This window comes from Neomonachus schauinslandi, chromosome 8 (genome assembly GCF_002201575.2).
Source record: "Neomonachus schauinslandi chromosome 8, ASM220157v2, whole genome shotgun sequence".
Classification (NCBI taxonomy): Eukaryota; Metazoa; Chordata; class Mammalia; order Carnivora; family Phocidae; genus Neomonachus; species Neomonachus schauinslandi.
The window spans coordinates 75058430-75077456 of record NC_058410.1 but is presented as its reverse complement, the minus strand read 5'-3'; the positions used below and the strand labels follow the sequence as shown (position 1 = coordinate 75077456).

Sequence of the window (19027 nt, the reverse complement as noted above, 5' to 3'; positions counted from 1 at the left end):
AAAGTTGGAGGAAACAGTCTGTTTTAAAGAAAACTTTGAAAAATACTTCTTTAATATTCTCAGAGAAATAATAGAAAATACTATAGCCATAAAATAAGATTAGGATGCTTTTAATAAGAACCATGTGAGGCAAAAACATCTCTTAAAATTAGACATATGATGGATAAATATTAGAACACTGGAAACAAAGAGAAAATCCTAAAAACTTTCAGAGGCTAAAAATAGGTGGTGTGCATATTAAAAAAAAAAAAGAATCAAATTGTATCATACTTCTCAATGTCAAAACTGGAAACTTGAAGAAAATGGAACAATGCCTTCAAAAATTCTGAGGGAAATAGAATCCAACACTATTTTTTTTTTAAGATCTTATTTATTTATTTATTTGACAGAGAGAGACACAGCGAGAGAGGGAACACAAGCAGGGGGAGTGGGAGAGGGAGAAGCAGGCTTCCCATGGAGCAGGGAGCCCAATGCGGGGCTTGATCCCAGGACCCTGAGATCATGACCTGAGCCGAAGGCAGACGCTTAACGACTGAGCCACCCAGGCACCCCAACACAGAATTTATTTTAAATCCAGTTAATCATCAGTCAAATATGAGGGTAGAATAAAGATATTTTCAGAAACATAAGATGTCAAAACTTGTATCTCATGCATTGTTTCTCAGAAAGCTGCAGGAAGAGGCATTCCTCCAAACTGAGCGAGTCAAATAAGAAATAAAATGTGAGATTCTGGAACAGGGCATTCAACCCAGATGCAGTGAGGAAATTCCCAAAATGATGGTGAGGGGAGACCCAGGATGATAGCTATGCAACAAGCCTGGGAAAGAAACAGGTCCAAATTAGAGAAGTTCAGAAATTTCCAGAGGGAATTCTCCAAAAAGACAAAATTGATGGCATACCACATGTGCTCAAATATATATATCAAATGAATATTTAAGAATCAGCAGAAAGTGTGGATATAAATCAATGATAAATATATTTTTAAAACTAACATTAAAGAAAGCTTTCCGAGCCGATAGTGCTCTCGCAAACATGGTGAACATTCCTAAAACCTAAAAATTTCTACAAGAAGTGCGGCAAACACCAACCCCACAAAGTGACACAGTACAGGAAAGGCAAAGATTCTCTTTATGCCCAGGGAAAGCAGCATAATGACAGGAAGCAGAATGGCTATGGTGGGCAGACTAAGCCAATTTTCTGGAAAAAGACTAAAACTACAAAGAAGATTGTGCTGAGGCTTGAATGTGTCAAGCCCAGCTGCAGATCTAAGAGAATGCTGGCTATTAAGAGATGCAAGCATTTTGAACTGGAAGGAGATAAGAAGAGGAAGGGTCAACTGATCCAGTCTAAGCTTCATATTTTGTTATTTTATGAAGACAATAAAATCTTGAGGTTATGTTAAAAAAAAAACCTAACAAAAAAGAAGTGAATGACTCTAGGGAGAGCAAAAAGATGTGCAAGATAGCTTTGAATAAAGTTTACATGGTCATAATCATAAAAAAATGTTAATATTGACCTAATCAAAATTCTAAGTTCATCAGCAAGATGGGTGGAATGGAAGACTGCTTGGGGGAACTGATAAAAGAATGATAAATCTTCAATTTCCAGTACAGAAGATCAATGGAAAATGCCCAAAACTTAAAAAAAAAAAAAGTGACAGTAAGAAGTTATTTAATAAGCTTTTTAGAGCTATTTGATTCAATCAGCAAATAGCAACAACTTGGAATCATGAACTACTTCACTAAAACAAGACTCCCACCTACCTACAGAGAAATGAGAATGAAACTGGCAACAGGCTTCTCATCAAAGCACCGAATTCTAGAATACCAAGTTACACACCTCCCAAGGCCCAAGGAAAAATAATTTTCAAGTGGGAATTTTATACCTATCTGAATTATCAAATATTATAAGAATAAAATATTTTCAGCTCTGTATGGTTTTGAAAAGTTTACATTCATGCATCCCATAGGAAAACTAGTTCTCTAGAAAAAAGCAAAACAGAAAAGGAGTGCAAGAAAGAATATGAAATGAGATATAAGGAACCATGGAAACTGAGTATTATCTACAAGAAGACAAGAAAACTGAAGAAGCAAATCCATGTTCTTTGGCAAATGGGATATATTTTTTCCCTGTATGTAGAGTTCAGAGACTCTTCTCAGTTCTCTATTTTTTTAAAGCAAAAAGAAAACCTGACTTGGCAATGAAGAATATTTAATAACTGTGTTATTTTTATTTGGGTTTAAATTTTTAAGAAACAATCTGCAGAAAAATCAGGGAATGCTGAATTATAGCTAAAGATCAGATTGTAAACGTTATAGACTTTGGCCATGAAAAATAAGAATAAGCCTTTTTAAAAGAGGATCAGGGAAATCCAAATCAAAACTTCAATGAGATACCACGTCACACCAGTCAGAATGGCTAAAATTAATAAGTCAGGAAACGACAGATGTTGGTGGGGATGCGGAGAAAGGAGAACCCTCCTACACTGTTGGTGGGAATGCAAGCTGGTGCAGCCACTCTGGAAAACAGTATGGAGGTTCCTCAAAAAGTTGAAAATAGAGCTACTATATGACCCAGCAATTGCACTACTGGGTATTTACCCCAAAGATACAAATGTAGTGATCCGAAGGGTACATGCACCCCAATGTTTATAGCAGCAATGTCCACAATAGCCAAACTGTAGAAAGAGCCTAGATGTCCATGGACAGACGAATGGATAAAGAAGATGTGGTGTATGTATACACACACACACACACACACACACACACACACACACACACACACACTGGAATATTATGCAGCCATCAAAAGGAATGAAATCTTGCCATTTGCAACGACATGGATAGAACTGGAGGGTATTATGCTGAGCGAAATAAGTCAATCAGAGAAAGACATGTATCATATGATCTCACTGGTATGAGGAATTCTTAATCTCAGGAAACAAACTGAGGGTTGCTGGAGTGGTGGGGGGTGGGAGGGATGGGGTAGCTGGGTGATAGACATTGGGGAGGGTATGTGCTATGATGGGCGCTGTGAATTGTGTAAGACTGTTGAATCACAGACCTGTACCTCTGAAACAAATAATACATTATATGTTAAAAAAAAAAGAAGAAGATAGTAGGAAGGGAAAAATGAAGGGGGAGAAATTGGAGGGGGAGATGAACCATGAGAGACAAACTGAGGGTTCTAGAGGGGAGGCGGTGGGGGGATGGGCTAGCCTGGTGATGGGTATTAAAGAGGGCACATATTGAATGGAGCACTGGGTGTTATATGCAAACAATGAATCATGGAACACTACATCAAAAAAAAAATTGAGTTTTGTTACTTTTGTAATTAAAACATTTTAAAAATTAAAAAAAAGGAAATTGAAGGGATTGTGGTTAAGAAACTACATGTACAAAGTTCCTCATCTTTCACAGTTAAGGATTAAAAGGTGTACTCTAAATCTTGAATTATGAATCATAAATATTTTATCTAAATTATAAAGGAGAGCCCCAAAAGATACAAAATAAAAACAGTTGAAAATACTAGTACTCCCTTTGAGAAATAGAATTAGGGGTAGGGAGAGATGACAACTCTTGTTTTTCATTTTATATATATTTTTTCCTTTTTGTTTGAATATTTTTACTATGCTGCTATGGTCTGAATGTTTGTGTCCCCCAAAATTCATGTTGAAATCCTAACCCCTACAGGTGATGGTAAAAGGTGGGGCCTTTGGGAGGTGATCGGTCATCAGGGTAGAACCCTCATGGGTGGGATCAGTGCTCTTATAAAAGAGATCCACCAGGGCTTCTGACCCCCTTCCACCACATGAGGACACAGCAAGAAGCTTCAGCCTGAAGAGGGCCCTTACTTGATCATATTGAAACCCTGTCCTCAGACTTCCAGCCTCTAGAACTGTGAGAAATAAATTTCTGTTGTTTGTAAGTTACCCAGTCTGTGGTATTTTCTTATAGCAGCCTGATACATGCCTAGATAAAACTTTCATTTTTATAAAAGACTAGCTTAAAATGAGAAAAATAAAATGAGGGTGGGCCCTCACCAATAGGGAATTGGTATTACCATCCAATAGATGGTAATGTATCCACGCAGGAATCCTGGTAGACCCTGGAAGGACACGTGCTGGAAAGACAGAAGGGGAACTCAAGGCCCTCACAGAAGAATGTCTACAGTTTTTCATAAAAATGGTTTTTATTCACTTATTCAGTGAATATTAATCAAGGGACTATTATGTACTTGAACTGTGTTAAGCACTAGGCACACATTGGAGAATAACCATTCTTAGGGAGCTCATAATCTGGTGGGGAAGATAATAAATAAACATAGAAATAAGCATATAATTACATTAGGACTTCTGTACAGAGACTGAGAACTAAGAAAAGGCCTTTAGGTTGCAGAAGACAAATATGTAACATGATCAGTTTTATGTTAAAATATTATATGAATATAAAAGTATGCACTGTGGATGTAGGTTTATGCATACATTAGAAAGAGGATTGAAAAGTTGTACACCAAAACGTCAGAATCAAGTGTAGGTGGAGGAAATGAAAGATTTCCATTTTTACTTCCTACGTTTCTTTTAGACAAGTATTAATTTTGCAATTTTTCTAATTTAAAAATTTAAAATAATACAAATTTATAGTAAAACTAATGAAAACTAGTCAAGAGAATGGACAATTGAGCAAAATGCTAATCACTTCTGGAAGAAAAAAAATTAAAACATTTTCCCCATGGATAGTTGTTAGCATTATATTCCTATAAAAAGGAAGAATGCCAGTGTTTATTATAATTCATTAATTATATTTATTTATATAAATACATACGAAAGCACTTAGCCAAAGATACTTTCTAGAGTGTTAATTTATGGTCCTTTAAAAAATATTGAATTACCCAAGCATTCATTCTTATTTCTGTATCATAGGCCTCTTATGCTTTAATTAAGATAATTTTTTTAGCCCAAATAAGGCACAGTATTTTGCAAGTCTTTAAAATCTAATAACTCAATCCACGTATACTCAACAAACTTTTTGGCAAGAGTCCGGGTGACAGGACCTTTGCTAGGACCTGAGGGACACAAAGTTGATTAAGACAGAAAAGCAGCTCACAGGAAGTTCACAAGGGAGTCTCAGTGTCTATATAAGGATCTCACCATCCCTTGAGAGCCATAGAAGTCTTTCACAGCTAGCCTATGGTTCTCATCTTCTCATTTCAGTATCAAGTTATTAGGCTATTTTTCGAGGTAGCCAGGAGTCGTGTGGCTCTTTTGGTTAATAGCCCTTGGTTTGAAATGTGACACTGAAGCATTAAACAAGGTTTCAGTATTTGATATTGTGCTCTTTTCTTGCGTGTGCTATCAACAACCAAAATTAGAACGATGCCGTGCCCAGAATTTGACTAGAACCCCCTTCGTGTGTGCCAATGTTAAAGCGGTAGCGGCCACATTCCCAGCCGGATTTGTGGATGCACCAACTCTGTGGGTGGAATATTCACTCTGCCTCTGGAAGGCTTCATTTTGCATTGATTTGAATTCAGCTGCGGGTCTCTATCAAGTGACTATAAGCAGGTTTAATTGCTCTTCTGTGGTTTACTATCACCAGAGACCAAAAATAGCCAGCACCCTAGTGTTTGCACCTTTTTTATGACACTTTTTACAGTTTATTAGTTTATACATTCATATGCCTATCCCCCCCTCCCCCGACATGTGACCTCTGTGAGGACAGAAGACCTGTCTCATTGTTTTGTGTCTCCTTGGTTCTGTGTAAAATGTCTAGAAATAAAATTTTGATTGCTAAATGCTTAACGAATTTTTTAAAATATCACTTAGTGGACAGTCTACTCTCTTGTTTCCATACCTGTTCACCCCCATTTCCCCAAGGTGCTGAATCTCTGACTCACCATTTGAAGAGCATTTATGAGAATTGGGCCCTAATCACAGGAGCAACATGTACTGATTCCTTTTTAGGTTCCAGACCACGTGCTAAGTATGTGTGTATTCCTTTACACATTGTATACATTTCTCTTTACAACAACCCCTTAGTCAGGATCCACTGTATCACCACTGCACACATGAAGAACCAAGGCCTAGCAGTAATGTGCCCCACATCAAGGCACAGCTCATAAAGGGTAAATATAGAATTTGAACCTACACCCTTCTGTCTTTTGGGCCTAAGCATTTAACCACCACATTATACTGAAGGTGGCGTTCCCAAGACTGTGAGAAAATGGTAAAGAAATGTATTAATCTCAGGAAGTGGTAGAGACGGCAGGGCAGTTTAGAAAGGCATGGCTCTGACTGCAGGGCTGACCTTGGGGTTGGGTACAAGTTAATATCAGTGAGCTGGAATTCCTTTGCTTTAATAAGAATAATGTACTTGACAAGTCATTTCATTATGTTTTTCAGGAAGCATATAGTCACTTGTCACTTATACAACCTGGGAATAATTACAACTCATTTTGTAATTTGTACAAATATGCAGAATGAACCATTTACAACAGTTAGACCCATGATTAGGGCATGTAATTATAGCACAATGGTTTGGGGTTGTTTTTTTTTTTTTTTTTTTTTTTCCACAAGGGTTGATAGAATTAATCTTCTCTTCATTTTTTGTTTTTCCAAAATGCCTTTTTAAAAATCCCAGTGTTTTTAGTAAACTGCTCTCCCCTTGCCATGGAAGTATTTTGAAAGCCTCAGCATCAGAAAGGCCTGGGTTTATGTCTTGGTCTACTGCTCTCTAGTCGTGTGACATTAGACATGTTACTTAATCTCCCTAAGCTCCAGAAATCCACCTGAAAACCAAGAAAAAGGAGTCCTTACTTGCCAAGTTTTTTTGAGAAGAGGAAAAGTATATGAAGCTCCGAGCACAGAGTTTGGAACCTAGTAACTGTGATGATGATGATGACCTTTACTGAGTGCTTACTATTTGCCAGGCACTTATTTGAGCATCTTATAGGAATAAACTCGTTGACTCCATAAAAAGTGGCAAGCAATAGTCACTGTACCAGCAGTGCTCAGTTTGAGGACTGTCTGCCCATTCCACTATTTTTCCACTGGAATCACAGTGATGATTAAAACTCACTGTAGGGCGCCTGGGTGGCTCAGTCAGTTAAGCGTCTGCCTTCAGCTCAGGTCATGATCCCAGGGTCCTGGGATCGAGTCCCATGTCGGGCTCTCTGCTCAATGTGGAGCCTGCTTCTCCCTCTCCCACTCCCCCTGCTTGTGTTCCCTCTCTCGCTCTGTCTGTCTCTGTCAAATAAATAAATAAAATCTTTAAAAAAAAAAAAAACAACTCAGTGTAGCTCCTTGGTATTTACCCAAATAAGTTGAAAACTTACGTTAACACAAAAACCTGCACACAAAGGTTTAAAGCAGCTTTGTTCATAATCGCCAAAACTTACAAGCAACCAAGATGTCCAACAGGTGAATGGATAAACTGTGGTACATTCATCCAATGCATATTTTTCATTAACAAATAAATGAATGATAGAGCCACAAAAAGATCAAGGAACCAGAAATGCATGTTGCTAAGTGAAAGAAACCAATCTGAAAGGCAACATACGGTATGATTCCAACTGAATGACATTCTGGAAAATGTAAAACTATGGAAAAAGATCAGTGGTTGCCAAAGGTTCAGGAGGAGGGAGAAGGGAAGGATTAATAGGTGGAGCACAAGAGATTTTTAAGATAGTGAAACTATTCTATATGATACTGTAATGATAGAGACACGTCATTACATATTTGTCAAAACCCATAGAATATACAAAGAGTGACCCTAATGCAAATTTTTGGAGCTAATAGTAATGGATCAATATTAAGACTGAATCATCAATTGTAAAAAATGTACCACACTAATGCAAGATGTTAAATAGGAGAAATTATGTGTTTGGGGCTGAGGAGTATATGTTCTATACTTTCTGCTCAATTTTTCTTTAAACCTCACATTGTTCTAAAAACTAAAGTCTGTTAATTTGTAAAAACATACCAGATTGTACACTTAAAAAATAGAGAGTTCTTTCAAGAGTTAATTGCGTTTTCCCTGCCCACAAAAAAAACATATTTTTTTTCCCCTGAAAAAGAAGTCACTGTAAAAAAAACTAAACGTTGAGAATGGTCTTAAATAAGATTAGATGTATTTGGGTTCATTTCTACGTATTACTGCTTCTTTTTCATACACACACCAAAAAAAGGAAAGAAAGAAAATTTTCAGAGATGAAATAAAGGGAACCCACCTGGAGTGCCCACCTCATGTATGCTGAATAATTTCAGACACAGAGGAACCCCCAAGTCGGTGATTCCTAAAGCAGTCGGTGCAGAATGTCCGCTTCACACGCAACGTGCTAGAAAGACAGATTCTTGGTCTGCCCAGACCTGCTCAGTCAGGGGCAGGACCCAGCAATCCGTGTTTTAACCAGCCCTCCAGGTGAGTCGGATGCTTGCTGAAGTTCCATAGCTACTGCTCCAAGTCAGTGGATCTTTACTTTCCTTTTTTTAAATTATTTTTAAAAAAATTTTTTTAAAGATTTTACTTTTAAGTAATCTCCACATCCAACGTGGGGCTCGAACTCACAAACCCGAGATTAAGAGTCACATGCTCTACCGACTGAGCCAGCCAGGTGCCCCTCTACTTTCCATTTTTTAGCAAACACATAAATTCACAAGCAAAAGATTGCCATGTTTGATGACGGAGCCCCAGCATAAGACTGGCCCTAGAGCAACGTGAGTGGGGTGCCAAAATACGCAGAAATCAAGTTAGATACTACAGTGCGATGCTTTAAAAATCAAAATGAATGCAAAAAAATCCATGATGAACAAAATACCAACTTTTCAATACAGACAGGATCGGTGTGACTGGTTTTCCCTTTGGCCTCAGGCTGCCACACGGATCCACTGCTTCAGCATGGGGGGCAGGGGCAGGGGGCTTGGGGCTGGGCTCACTGAGGCCAGCTCCTTCCCTTTCTCCTGACTGAAGTCCACGCCCTGGGTCACACCGTCCTCCTTCAGTCACTGCCTCCATTAAAGCGGTACTAATTGAGTGGAAAATGTGAGCATTTCCGGGGCGCCTGGGTGGCTCAGTTGGTTAAGCGACTGCCTTCAGCTCAGGTCATGATCCCAGGGTCCTGGGATCGAGTCCCACATCAGGCTTCCTTTGCTCTGGGGGGAGCCTGCTTCTCTCTCTGCCTCTGCCTGCCACTCCCCCTGTTTGTGCTCTCTCTCTCTGTCAAATAAAGAAATAAAATCTTAAAAAAAAAAAAAAAAGAAAAGAAAATGTGAGCATTTCCAAATGAAATTAAAGAACTACTGTTCTCAAGACACCACTTTTGTGGGAAGACTGAGTTTACAGAAATAGATAGCAGAGCGCCCATCCCATAATATCTCCACGTGCAAGCTACAATAGTGCTAAGTCTTTAAATTCTGTGGAATCCCCCAGGACAAGAGAACTGAGCTACATGAGGCTCATTTGGTAACTTCAAATCCGGGTGCTTGGGTGGCTGTCGGTTAAGTGTCTGCCTTTGGCTCGGGTGTGGTCTCGGGGTCCCGGGATCGAGCCCCTCATTGGGCTCCCTGCTCAGTGGGGAACTTCTCCCTCTGCCTGCCGCTCCCCTCCACTCATGCTCTCTCTCTCAAATAAATAAATCTAAAAAAAAAACCAAACTGCTCTGGGGACTGCACACGGCTACAGGAGTGGTAGCTGTGTTAGTTACCCTCCTGGGAGACCGCAGCTCTAGAGCCGTGTTTGCAAGGTCTGTAAAGTTGGCAGAGGGGATGAGAGAAGCAGCAAAAGCTGCTACAGCCGGAAGAAGGAATGAAAAATCTGGGGAGGGGGGAAATGCAACACCAGTTTGCTGAGCTCTAGAGGAATGAGGAAAAGAGGTACAGGAGGTGTCAGAGGGAAGGGGCAAAGTGGGAGAAAGAGGGTGAGGGAGGGAGGCACAGCTTGTGACTAAGAGCATCGCTCAGCCAGAACCTTACCTGGATTCTGGAAGCTGAGAAACTGGAGGTCCTGAATTGAGAGTCAGAAGTGGCCAACAATTAAAAGGATCAGAGGACATTAACACTGAATTAAATAGTCATTTAAAAAATTTCAAGTGAAGGAACCTGTGAAAGACTTCAGCACAAATTCAAACTCGTCAACTGAAGTGGTGAGTGGGGGACATCCAGAGCAATTATTATTTTATTTTTTTAAAGAAGAGTGCTCAGTTTGGGAGTACTGACCAATTTCTGGACACCTGAGTCATGCTGAACGGAGACACTTAACACTGCTGTGGGAATCTACACGCTGGGTGATTTGGGCAGGGCTGGACTTTGCAAACTGTTTTCTTTTTGGAGAAACGTATTTGTCTTTCTCAGTAATTGTTGCTGAAGACCTGCAGCTGAGACCCAGCAGCGGCTGCAGGAGGCAGAACAGGACAAGGCTCAGCAGGTTACAGAAATAAGGGCTCCAGCTCAAGCTGAGAAAGCAGATACAGAGGAAACAGACTGGGCGAGGTAAAGCTCCCCCTTAACCTGTTGCTAAGAAGGAAATTGCCAGAAGACAGTAGGGTCAAGTAAAAGTGGAATAGTACTGTCACTGCTTTTTGAAACAGAGAGGAGAGGAGCTCCTTAGGGTTATCATCATAGCCTGTAAGAACTAGAATTCTGTAAGACCCATATCTCAGGGACAGCCATTAGGCATCTGAACAGAGCCCAGAAGGCTTATGATATTTATTGGGATCAGGGCCTATCACCTCTGTTTAGCAAGTTATCAAACCAGAGCCATCACTGAGACCAGAAATAGCAAAGAGGAGGAGGCCCCTACAACACACAGACTCTGTGGAACAGGAAAGTGCCATGGACTTGTTCTGGCAACCTCGCGCTCACTGTCACCTCCACCTCATGCTAGTGAGCTGTGCGCTGTCCTCGTCAGAATATTCTTCATAGAGGAAGTCAACACAGGCTGACTGGGTCCGGGAGAAGAAGCCACTGGCCAGAGCTGAAGTGTAGCCCAGCTCTGGATCTAAGGAGATGTTGACCATGGGACTCTACCCAGGGAGAAAAAAAGCAAGTTCTGAGAGAGAATTCTACCAGCCTAGAGGCCATGCCAACTTCAGGGCTGAAGAGAAGGACAGAAATTCAAGCTGAGATCCTGCAGGGTGTCAATACGTTACATAATGATTTTCCTAAAATTAAAAAAAAAATCTGTATATGTATATATATAGAGAGAGAGAGTTAAGTACTCCTCTCCTGTCAAAATACTAACTTGTTTTTGATAAATTGGGAGTAAATGATTTTTGTCACTACTTGAAAATAAGAATGAGGCCAAAAAGTGAAGATCTTTGCATGATAGAGCAGAGAGTTTTTGAAGATTCTTGAATTACCCAGTGGCATGACGAAATCAGTCTTCAAGGAGAAAGATCTGAGCAACAGTGTACAGGATGAATTAGAAGAGAAGACTGAAGACAGAAAGCCTAGTATTGCATGCTGTTGAAATGATTTAAAACCTAAAATAACAATTGTTGGGACTTGAGGGTAATAGTAGAAAGGGAGAGATGTAAGAAAGAATTGTTCAGAGCTCAGTGTAGGGAGAACAATGAAGGAGAGATGGCTCCATGTCTCCTGCGGGGTGGGCAGCGTCTAGAAAAATGTGGGGGCTCTTCATGGAAATGAGGAAAGGAAGCTGAAGTGGCTGAGGAGGGCAGATCATGAATCATGTCAGTGAGAGATTTTAGGAGAAGCAGAACACACATCTTTTGTGGGCAACTAGAGATATGGTAATAGAGAGAGAGTGAGAGGTCAAATAAAATTTAGGAAAGAAAATACCCACGTTGAAGCTATGCGCACAATGGTAGAGAGAACATCCAAGGGTACAATAGTAATAATAATAGCAACAAGAATAATTACAACTACTGTGACTTATTGAATGGCTACTGTGTTCTAGCCACTGTACCAATGTCACCTGTTTCATCTCTAGACACCATGAAATAGATATGATGGCTCCCATTACAGATGGGAGATTGATGCTCCATAAGGTTAAGGGACTTGCCTAAGGCCACCCACTGAAGGACCAGGACTAGATTTCCAGTCTGTTGACTCCCAGTTCAGTCTCTTTTCACAGGCCATTCCTTTCATGTGTGTGGTGGGTCAGTCTCCTTGTCACAAAACACTGGAGGTGGAATTATGAAAATAAGGATGTCATGGAGATACCATCGGAGTAACTTTAATGGAAGAGAGGAAGGGAAATGGGGTATTAACACTGGTTGGGCCCAAGAGAGGCACAGGTCTGGTAGAGAAAGAAGCCAAGAAATTTGTAATGTCCTCCCACAATGATAAAAAATCAGTAAAGAAAGCATTTCCCCCTTGTCTTAAACCTGACACCACACAAAGATAGAATTTTGAAACGTAATTTGGTTTTGGAACACTTAATTACCTCCCCCACTGATGCACAGGGAAAGACGAGAACCAGACAACAGCTTTCAAGTGATGCAGAAATTCCAGTAGGGAGCTGAGCAGAGAGAACTGAGATGCTTTATAGCATCATTAATAAATTCCCAGAACATTATACATATCTACCTTCACTTATAAGCCCCCCACCTCCTTGCCTCCTCCCTTTGGCTCCATACATTCCAAAGTGAATGTAAGCAACTTTTATTCTATTTTCCTAGGATTGACTATAATAATTATATATAAGTTTTGAGGTAAATAATAAGATCCTAAAATCAGCACCATTTAACAAGCACTTACTAATCAGCCAATATGTTCTAATCTCAGTAGACACAGAATATGTTAGATATTTCCTGCCTTCCAGAAACTCGCCATCTTTACACAGGCAACCATATATCATGGTATGTGATGAAGGCTATTAGAGAAGTATGAAATGAGGATTCTGGGCATAAAAAAGGAATGAAAATCCTGGTGTAAGGATTTACATTACACCTAGAAAGGCCAGACAGAAACTCATCAGGAGATAATGTTTTTTCTGGGCCTTCAGAGGTGAGTAAAATTTTTCCAAGGAGCTCAAAGACAAATAAGAAAGATGGAGTATTTTAATTGGGGTAGAAATGGAGGCTACAGTAATTGGCCAGCCTACAACTGGCCCCAAAAGGAAATAGCCCACAGCCTAATGGACATTGGATAAAGGAACCTAAAGGATATATACCCTTTTTCAGGCCTGATATTGAACACAATCCCATCAATTGGGAGATCAGCAGCAGGAGCCCAGATAGCAGGGAGCATCTGAAGTCTGAGGGTCAACAGAACCATGGTTCCATGTCTCTCTCTCTGACCCTGAGAACCCGGGCCTGGGAGACACTTTGGCAAAGGCTCAGCCATGGGCTGGAGACAGAGTACAGTCCCTCTCAGTGTTTGAGTACTTAAAGAAGTTGAGGTCCAGAGAGGATGGTCCTGGCCATTCCGTTGATAAGCAGACTGCCAATGCCTGGACTTGAATCCAGAAACATCCCATACCAGGTCTGGGACAATAAGATTAATCTGAGACCCTACCCAACCAGCATGAGCTAGTTTCAATTCTTTTTAATATTTCCCCAAATTACTACTACAGTGATTTACAGCAGGTAAGTATTCAATGTAAATTTTCTGAACAACTACCTGAATATGTTTTTATGCTACATTAAACTTGTTTTGCTTCCATTTCCTGCAGGACTATAAGCTACATTATCACTGTCATCCATCATCATCATAATCACGTTACTAGCTTCCAATTATGGTGGGTTTACCATATGCCAGATGCAATGCTGGATGCCAGGGATCACTAATTCTCATAACACTTCTACAAGGCAGATACTATTAGCCACATTTTACAGATGGAGAAAGTCAGCTTCAGAGGAAGGGCAGATCTTGCCCAAACTCACATATAGCTAACAATTGGCAAAATAGTGGGACATCAACACCATGTTCTATCCAGTATGAAAACAACCCACCTCAATTGTAAATAAGCAAATTTTAAAAATTTGGTCAATTACAAGGGCGCAAAAGTTACTCTGTTCAGTTGGTTTTGTGAGAATGTAACAGGTAAGTGACTTCTTCTAAGGCTTTATTAACTTTATATATACAGAAAAGTATACAATTTGATGAATTTTCACCAGCTGACAAAACTGATTTTTCCCATTTCTGTCTGATATAATAGAGTTCCATGAATATAGCACAAAAATCACATTTTCTTTGTCCATTATAGCCATCTTACCAATAAGAGGGGAGATACCAGTTTCCAATTTACAGACGCGTATGATTTTGTTCTAAAATTTACAAACAGTACTCTGGCACCGTATCTCGAATGTCTTGTCTACTTTCCTACCCTTCACACGTTAACAGTTCTAATTAGTTAATGCATGCAATCAATTCCCTCACCAAGAGCTTCTAGACTGACTTGAAGACATTTTTACTCGACTACACACAGGTTATCCTTCCCAAAGAAATATCTCAATTCTCCCCACTGTCTCCTAAGGAAACCCAACTCCTCTGAACTCAGTTCTGAGTGCTTTAGAAGGGAGAGATCTGGTGGCACCTGAGTAGCCCCATTTATTCTCATCACACAAAACTGCAAAATGTAGCAAGGAAATGACATCAGACGAGCAAAGAACCTTGCAACATTCCTTTTCAAAAGTGTTCCTGTCTGTCAGGACATATGAATGATTATGCTACAGCCCCGATTGCTAAATCTGCCCCCTCTCATGGAAGTGTCAACTGCTGCCTGTTCACCAGCAACAGCTCTGTCACTTCTACTTTGCATCCTAATTAAGAAGACATCGAGAGACACATGAAGTACATGTACCGGAAGGATTGTGCTATCTGTCATACTGTCCTCCAGATGTTCTAATGATGCCTTTGAATTTGGATGGAGGAGATACACAGAAAGAACTCGGGTGCCATGAAACCTTTCCGAGACTACTTGTTTAAGGAAGACAATTAATGACCGAACAGCTGCTAATGGGAACCTTTAGCTGGAAAACTTGTTAGGAAGAGCACTTACCAGCTCTCAGAGGAATTCATACTGATAAACACCTTGGATATACTCCTTATTTTTGTTCTAAAATGTACAATTCATCCTTCCTAAATCAGTTTCCTTCAATTACTAAGAGAGCTCATTAAGATAAGAAAGATTTATCACCAGTTTAAAAAAAAAAAAAAAAAAAAAAAACATTTTCTGAGCTCATGGAAACCTACAGTAGGAATCATTTCACTGAAATGCTTTTAAAACTTCCCAAGTATGTGAGTGGGAGCTTCTGGTATTGTACTATAGGGGAATTGCAAACATAGAGTTTTGAATACTGAAGCCACGTTTTAGGAACTTCCTTGTTGGACATATCACTAAATTACTTTTTAAAAGATACTGTGCTTAGAATTCTGTGCCACACTTCCACACCCCTATCCAGAGGCAATCAATACAAGTTCTTGCTTTGGATACATGTGGCTTATGGGGGGCAGGGAGGGTATAAAGAGGAGGAGAGAGAGAGAGAGAGAGAAATTCTTAAATTATCATTTTGGCAGTGGGCCTTGTCTTTGGGGTGGCCAGACTTTATTACAATGATAGTGTATGAGTGTTCTTATTTGCTCTAAAGTGTGGAGTGAAATTGAAAGGTAAGCTTCCTGTAAGGAAAGTGATCTTGAGCAAATCTCAATCAGTGTTGATCTCATCCCCTGAAGGGAGAGAAAAGCTAATTAATAAAATGGTCTTTTAAATAGAAACTCTGACAATTCTGTCCAATTTCATTATTGTAACCACCTCTTTCTCCATCCCCAAAGAAAAATGAACAACTCCTAATTTTCATAAATACTGTACTATGCAATCAGGAAATAATTAATTTGGAGCTCTTCATCAGTAATGGGATGAAGTTCTTTAATGAGCAGCCTCCCTTTAATTCAATGATGAGACAACTATTCCTGAAATATTTATTGGTATAAAACTACATCAAGGAAAGAAAAAAGAAGCAATTTTGTTTGTTTGTTTGTTTGTTTGTTTTTGTTTGTTTTTTTAAAGATTTTATTTATTTGACAGAGACAGCGAGAGCAGGAACACAAGCAGGGGGAGTGGGAGAGGGAGAAGCAGGCCTCCCGCTGAGCAGGGAGCCCGATGTGGGACTCGATCCCGGGACCCCAGGATCATGACCTGAGCCGAAGGCAGACGCTTAACGACTGAGCCACCCAGGCGCCCAAAAGAAGCAATTTTTTAAAAAACAGGTCAAATCTTGAATAAGATACAGCTTGTCCTTTTTGTACTGAAGGAATGAAATTCTAAAGAGTATTGGAACTTTAAAAAATATATCTAAATATTATTTTTGTTAAATTAATAGTTACATTTCTATGCATCTTCTCAGTCATAACACTATATTAAATTACACGGAGTTATACAAGTATGAAAGAGGACTTTTCCTTCAAGAAAAACAGCATCTAAGTTAGATTTTCTCAACAGCAGCTCTGTCTACACTTTGGGCTAGATAATTCTTTGTGTGAAGCCTGTCCTGTGCATTGTGGACTGTGTAATGGCATCCCTGGCCTCTACTCGGCCTCTACCACCACCTCTTGCCCCAGTTATAACAACAAAAAACGTTTCAGACATTCGGGACATTCAGACCAATGTCCCCTGAAAACGAAATCACCTGTAGTTGAGAACTAATTGGATCTAAAGCTCAAAAACTTTTAAATACATGATTTTCATAAGAAGGATACAGTGATAGATTGAGTAATAGCTCAGCATCAAAAGAGGTATCTAAATAGCTAGACAATTGAGTGATCTAGTGGTTATGAGTCCATTGGTTTAGATTTACATCCTGGCTCTACTTTTCACTAACATGGGCAAGCTACCTGTCTCTTCCAAGCCTCAATCTCTCCTCTACAAAATAAGGATAAAATAGAATTTACACATAGGGTTGTCTTGAAGATGAGACAAAGTAAAGCACAGAAAAAAACCTGGAATGATTTGCATCAACTACCATCAAACTTTTGTTGGGTAGACTAGACCTATAAACATTTATCATCTATCATTCATATCAGCGTAAACAAGTACAAAATAGATTTGAATGAGTAGTGCTAATGGAAATGTAAGCTTTTATTATGCATTTGTAGAATGCTACTTACATTTTAAATAATACATTTTTTAACAAATATATCATGTTTAACCTCAAGTTTTTTCTTTACAGGAGAAGGGTACGCACTGACCCAGGAATAATTAATCCACAATGATCAAAATTGAGACATATCCTAGAAAAGTTCTTGAATTTTAAAAATAAGCCCAAAATGTTGGTAACAGCCAGGCAAAAATTCAAGCAATAGATAGGAAGAGAGAAAAGAAATAAAGCTGACCTAGCTTTCTCCATAGAATCCAATGCCAAAACCCAATAAATCAATACCTGTAAGACTATCAAAGAAAAAATTGTGAGCTGTGGAATTTATATACAGTCAAGATATCCTTCGAGCTTTACAAAAGTTTCAGTCAAACCACTTAAAATATGTAAAAATTCAGGGAATATTGCCGTGATTCTTCCTTAAGAAAACTACTGGATGACAAGTTTCATCCAACCAAAATATAGCTGGGGAAAGTAAGCAAGAGATGGCTGATGAACACTGAATGTATTTCACTATAAATCAAAGAAAGAGTATTTTAATATGATACAACTAACTAAAATCATGAGAGGATTGTGAAAGAAGGTGATAAGTTTTCTGCTTCCCTCCTGTTTAATACCTGGAAATCAAAGGATGTCAAAGGTAACAGAGTCAAATAATACAAATTTAAACATACTTAGCTGTTCAAAGGGAAACACTTAAAAAGGTAGTAGTATTGATTGAAATAAGTTAGTAAAGTGGGGCACCTGGGTGGCTCAGTCGTTAAGCGTCTGCCTTCGGCTCAGGTCATGGTCCCAGGGTCCTGGGATTGAGCCCCACATCGGGCTCCCTGCTCAGTGGGGAGCCTGCTTCTCCCTCTCCCACTCCCCCTACTTGTGCTCTCTCTCTCGCTGTGTCTCTCTCTGTCAAATAAATAAATAAAATCTTTTAAAAAAGAAAAAGAAAGAAGTTAATAAAGTAAAAGAAGAGAAGGGGCAGGAAGGCGGAATATGTGAATTTCAGTATTACATATAGTAGGAAACTAACAAGTACAGTCTAAAAACACGGAGGAACCAAAGATACTATATAAAAGCATAATTAAAAGGTAACTAGAGCAAAAGTGCAAACTTCTTAATATCAGAAAAACTACACCAGAGGCAAATTGAATGAAAACAGACCACAAAGTAAAAGACTGCAAAGTAGAAAAAATAGCATGAACTAATATGACAGAATCCAGACCAAATATACAGGTCATATTAATAAATCTAAATGGCCTACACTAATTGAAAGACAAAAATTGAATCACAAATCAAAACCCAATTCCATATAGATAAAAAGTAAAAGTGATTCAGAAAGTGAAAATAAAGAGATAGCATTTTTTTATTTTATTATGTTATGTTAATCACCATACATTACATCATTAGTTTTTGATGTAGTGTTCCATGATTCATTGTTTGTATATAACACCCAGTGCTCCATTCAATACATGCCCTCTTTAATACCCATCACAAGGCTAGCCCATCCAGCCACCCCCCTCCCCTCTAGAACCCTCAAAAAAAACTAAATCTTGCCCTTTGCAACGACATGGATGGAAGAGATAGCATTTTAACAAGCAAAAGCAAATAAAAAGAAAGGAGGGCTTATGATTTTTACTGGCAGAGTGGAATCCAGAGCAAAATGCATTAAGCAAGACAAAGAAATCTACTTGTAATGACACTATGTAAAATCTACAATGAAAACAACTGCTACAAATATTTCTGCACCAAAGAACAGCAGTATCGTTAATACAGAAGAAACTATAGGCGATTCAAAGAAAAATACTGAGAAACACATTAGAAGTAAGAGATGTGAGGTCATCTCTCTCAGTCTATTGACAAATAGCATAGAGGAAAAATAAGTAAAGTTATAGAAGAATAAAATGAAGATTAACAATAGAGATCTGACTGACAAATATAAAATTCTGCACCTTGGAAAATTGAGACTATACCTTCATTTCAT

At 39.1% G+C, this 19027-nt stretch overlaps 1 pseudogene; it reads left to right on the top strand.

Annotated features, from left to right (window-relative positions):
• Positions 1 to 1032: 1032 nt before the first annotated feature.
• LOC110583565 lies at positions 1033 to 16575 on the top strand (annotated as a pseudogene).
• Positions 16576 to 19027: the final 2452 nt, after the last annotated feature.